The sequence below is a fragment of the Schistocerca serialis genome, chromosome 4, assembly GCF_023864345.2.
Source record: "Schistocerca serialis cubense isolate TAMUIC-IGC-003099 chromosome 4, iqSchSeri2.2, whole genome shotgun sequence".
NCBI classification, from domain to species: Eukaryota; Metazoa; Arthropoda; class Insecta; order Orthoptera; family Acrididae; genus Schistocerca; species Schistocerca serialis.
Genome location: NC_064641.1, coordinates 841452665 through 841457586, shown reverse-complemented (window position 1 = coordinate 841457586; position 4922 = coordinate 841452665). Strand labels below are relative to the sequence as shown.

General features: G+C 44.2%; 1 non-coding gene across 1 annotated transcript; it reads right to left on the bottom strand.

Annotated features, from left to right (window-relative positions):
* Positions 1–2489: 2489 nt before the first annotated feature.
* Trnal-caa (transfer RNA leucine (anticodon CAA)) lies at positions 2490–2564 on the bottom strand. The gene has a single exon. It is a non-coding gene; the product is annotated as a tRNA-Leu (tRNA).
* Positions 2565–4922: the final 2358 nt, after the last annotated feature.

Below are 4922 nucleotides of genomic sequence, written 5' to 3'. Positions count from 1 at the left end.
AAACGGACTGCAAGTTCACTGATACTACATGCACCGTGCGTGTGTTTGACTAGCAGTCATTCTTCGCCTCCCACGCCCGGGTTCTCGGGTTCGATTCCCGGCGGGGTCAGGGATTTTCTCTGCCTCGTGATGACTGGGTGTTGTGTGATGTCCTTAGGTTAGGTTTAAGTAGTTCTAAGTTCTAGGCGACTGATGACCATAGCTGTTAAGTCCCATAGTGCTCAGAGCCATTTGAACCATTCTTCGCCAGGTGACGCAGATATCGCCTGGACGGGCTCATATCGATAGTAGGTCGATAGTCATGATGGTCTGACTAATAATTGTACAATTAAATCATGTTTAATCAACTTTCCAAGATATCACTTTTTGTTTTATAAAACATGAACCAAAGACATTATTTGGGTCGTCTCGGCTGTAAATTTGTAGCTGATAACAGTGTGACCGGTGCTATGACTCCTGTCTCCAGCTCCCCATAATAATTCCCCTCCTTGTCAATGGATGATTAATATCTGCTGCATTAGCACTAGCATTGACCGGGGGACGTTCTGCGTAGCTAGTAATTTCATTTACATAAGTTTCGGAGCTGATTCATGGCAGTAATTTCTCACCTGTCACCTCAAATTACCTAATGCAATGCTACGGCCAGGTAAGTTCCATAGCGGAGCATATTCATAGGATGATAATAGAACTGATTTGTCAGTCACATATAAGTGTTATTGTTTTGTTAAATATTTTTATATTTCTACCTACGAATCACAAATGTTAATAATCACATTACAGGTAACGTACCGAATAGCATATGTCCATTGTGCTCGTATTCATCGCCTTTCCAACCACCCGTGCTTCTCGTATTTTTGATGCTTTTATCAGCTTCACAATTTAATCCTCACGATTGGATGGTTTCTCCTACATATCTGAATCTGTGTTCTTTTACTACATTGTGGAACTGGGCTACTATTTACGTTCTATGTATAGAGTTATAAAGCATTTAGTTTGGTACCCAGATTTGGCTACAGTTTGGTGGAGCATGTCAGTTAACTGAAAAATACTGCTGTAACATTTTTCAAGAGAAAAAACGCTAGTAAATTTTAGTATTACATAGGTTAAAATGAAAAGAGTAATTTCTGAACAATGAGAAGGAATATGATGCACCCAGCTGGTAATTTGTGCCGCATGATGATTCTGTGCGAATACACTTTTAATGCTTATTAAACGTGGACCGAAAATGAATTATAACACACGAGAAAGAAAGAAATGGTAACGTACACTGACTGTAATCAGAGAAAAAGCGTGGACCTGTGAGACTCCTGGTTCTTCCGCTTCTCACGACATTCACTTGTCAGCATCATATAACTGGTCGCGTCTGATAAGAGTTCTTCATCATCGATATCTTCTGTAAAACGGATGACTTCTGTAGAATTGGGGCGAGTAACTATCGCCCTGAAACCGCATGTAACAAATCCAAACCCGTCAGCTCGATATATAAACGCCGTTCGAACAGCGCCGCTGATAACTGCCAAATGTTTAAGTCGTGCTTGCTCGTAAGTGCCGTTTTGCGTAGTATTCTGCTTTTGTTACCTGTCGTCGTTCAGTTTGTATCCTGTGAACACCCTTCTGCAACTAAAGTATTACTGACCGCATTTTATCTTCTTTAGACTTTATTTTCTCGCTGTAATGATAACAAGTTCTTCCGTTAGATTTATGATGAAATATAGCCTAAAGGAATCTATATATTTGGTTTGTTGCTAAGAAAATAAACTGTCGATACAAGAAGAATACCTCAATGACACATAAAAAAAATTTTATATTTGTACACGTAATCAACAACATGGCACCTCGCAAGATGTAGTACGTAATACACTGGTGGAAAAAAAAATTGTGCACCTAGTAAGACGACGTCGATTTTGATCCGAAGACGACATATGCCACCTGCCGAATAGGAGATGTACTACGAGGTTTTCCCAGAAAGTAAGGCACCGCATTTGTTTCTTCAACAATTCTGTATTGAATATAATGAGAATAACACACACGAAAGAATGGTGTTTTATCTACACACACTATTTTTCCACGTAATCTCCATCCTATTCTATGGCCTTCCTACAACGCGAAACAAGGGCGTGCATGCCTGTCGGCACCAATCCTTGCCCTGGTAGCAGAGCCAGTGTTTCGCTGTGTGAATCGCCTCCTCATCGTCCTCAAAATGTCTTCCGAGAATGGCATTCTTTAATGGTACAAACAAGTGGCAGTCAGAGGGTGCAAGGTCAGGGCTGTCAGGTGTGACAGCCGTGGATGGTCTCCACGACCGCTGCAAATCGTGGAGCTCCGCCGAACCGCCGTCTGATGACCTCACCCTCCGTCCCCAGCGACTGACTGTACTTCTGTCGACAGCAGATGCTCCATAGAAGCGTTTGCGGATATTCCCCAGAGTGTCTTTCTCTGTATTGAGAAATACAATGACAGTATGAAACTTCCTCGCAGATTAAAACTGTGTGCCGGACCGAGACTCGAACTCGGGACCTTTGCCTTTTGCGGGCAAGTGCTCTACCAACTGAGCTACCCAAGCACGACTCACGCCCCGGCCTCACAGCTTTACTTCTGCCAGTACCTCGTCACCTACCTTGCAAACTTTACAGAAGCTCTCCCGCGAAGCTTGCAGAACTAGCACTCCTGGAAGAAAGGATATTGCGGAGACATGGCTTAGCCACAGCCTGGGGGAAGTTTCTAGAATGAAATTTTCACTCTACAGCGGAGTGTGCGCTGTGAGGACGGGGCGTGAGTCGTGCTTTGGTAGCTCAGTTGGTAGAGCACTTGCCCGCGAAAATCGAAGGTCCCGATTTCGAGTCTCGGTCCGGCACACAGTTTTAATCTGCCAGGAAGTTTCACATCAGCGCACACTTCGCTGTAGAGTGAAAATTTCATTCTACAATGACAGTATGTTTCTTGTAACGTTTATCGCCTACAGACGCCATTTCGAAACCATCCTTCAGCTACTCTATCCGTCGGAAGTGACAGAAACTTGTCGTCCTCACTCAGGAGGCTTGAAATTATACATAAGTAACGTTTCGCATTCGTAGCATTGCTTTCTGGGTGTTGTGTCGACGTTTGAAGCAAGCAGAAACCTTACAACGGAGACACAATCGTGTTTGCTACAGTCAACAGAGCGAGTTAGAAAGGCGTCATATTGTGGCCTTCCGAGCGATGACGGAGTGGTTCTTTCGGAGAATTGCCACGCAAATTTTACAAAAATGGTTGAAATGGCTCTAAGCACTATGAGACTTAACATCTGAGGTCATCAGTCCCCTAAACTTAGACCTACTTAAACCTAACGAACCTAAAGACATCACACACATCCATGCCAGTGGCAGGATTCGAACCTGCGGCCGTAGCAGCAGCGCGGTTTCGGACTGAAGCGCTCAGCCACAGCGACCGGCGCAAATTTTACATGCTGCGTCAGTTGTGCAACGATGCTGGTAGGATTGGTCACATGAACATTCTCACACTGTAAGACCTTCAGTACACACACCATCAGATTATTCGACTTGTCGCTCTAACGAAGTAGGCAAGTATCAGGAATATGTTTCGTGGTCTTATCGTGGCGTGTTTATCTTCTGCCGTTAGGTCAGACGATAGAAATGCCACTTACACGCTTAGAGTAGCAGATTGATGGTGACCAACTTTAAACAGAACTTGATTAATTTTCACACACATTTATTAAAATAATAACAACATAAAAATTACTTAACTTGTTTCTGGATGCTATTTACAATTGATAATCTGAAGTTCCTGATAATCCTGAAGTTCCTGATATCCAATTGATAATCTGAAGTTGGTATTCTCACATATATCTCTGATACTTGACAAAAGTGTCTATACATTTATCTTCATGGCTATGTACAGGATATGGTAATTTTATTAGGTGCAGACTGAAACTTGACTATAGACTGGTACAGACAAATGTACAACTCGTACAGACTGATACAGACTGGTACAGACTGGTGCAGACAAATGAAGACTGACTAATTGGAGGTTTGTACATTCGTTATAATACCTCGCGTGTTCATGTATTACTGCACGAGTGTGATTCGCAAGGAGAAAAGGTTCTACATAAGCAGCAATCTCATTGGCTGCGTTACATATTAATACGCAGATCGGCGGAAGCAGAATTTGGTCCGTCTCTATGGCAGCGCCATCTCGTAGTGCGCAGACGGACGAGCGCTGCGCCTGCGCTGTTGTGCTTAGCGGAACGCGCTCTAGTGGGACAGTTGTGTACGCGCTGACTGTGCGCAACTATGTACACAACACACTCATAGACGAGGTTCTGGACGTCCACGCAGGACACGCCAGCAAGGATCGGCGTGTTGTAAGATCAGTAGTGGTAGCAGTAGTAGTACAGGTACCACAACACAGAAAAGAGGGCTTGTGAGCCCAGATGTGTGAATACGAACTGCTGCGAACCGGTTGTTAACAGTGGGACTACAGGCAGGCCTATCTCTAGGCCGACCTCCACTCACACCAGGGCGTCGGTGTACATGGCTATACTGATGTCGTCAGAGGATCACTTGGAAGATGGAATGGCACACCATTACCTTCAGCAATGAAAGCAGTTTCCGCTGCACTGAAGTGATGGTCGTTTGCGGGTACGATGCAGACCTGGTGAACGCTGTCTCGCAGAGTGCATTCGTCCAGACGCACTGGCGCCACCCCAGGCCTTATGGTATGGTGTACGATAACCTACAATTCACGTTTATCTAAGGACTGTAGCGCCTAGAACCGTTCGGCCACCACGGCCGGCCCCACGGCTTGGTTTGAGTTTCTAAATTTCTGTGAAAACACAGCTATTATATGGTGTAAATGGGGTGTATATAGTACTACGAAGTATAGCTAACATTAAACAATGAAAACGAAATGTTTACATCTATAAA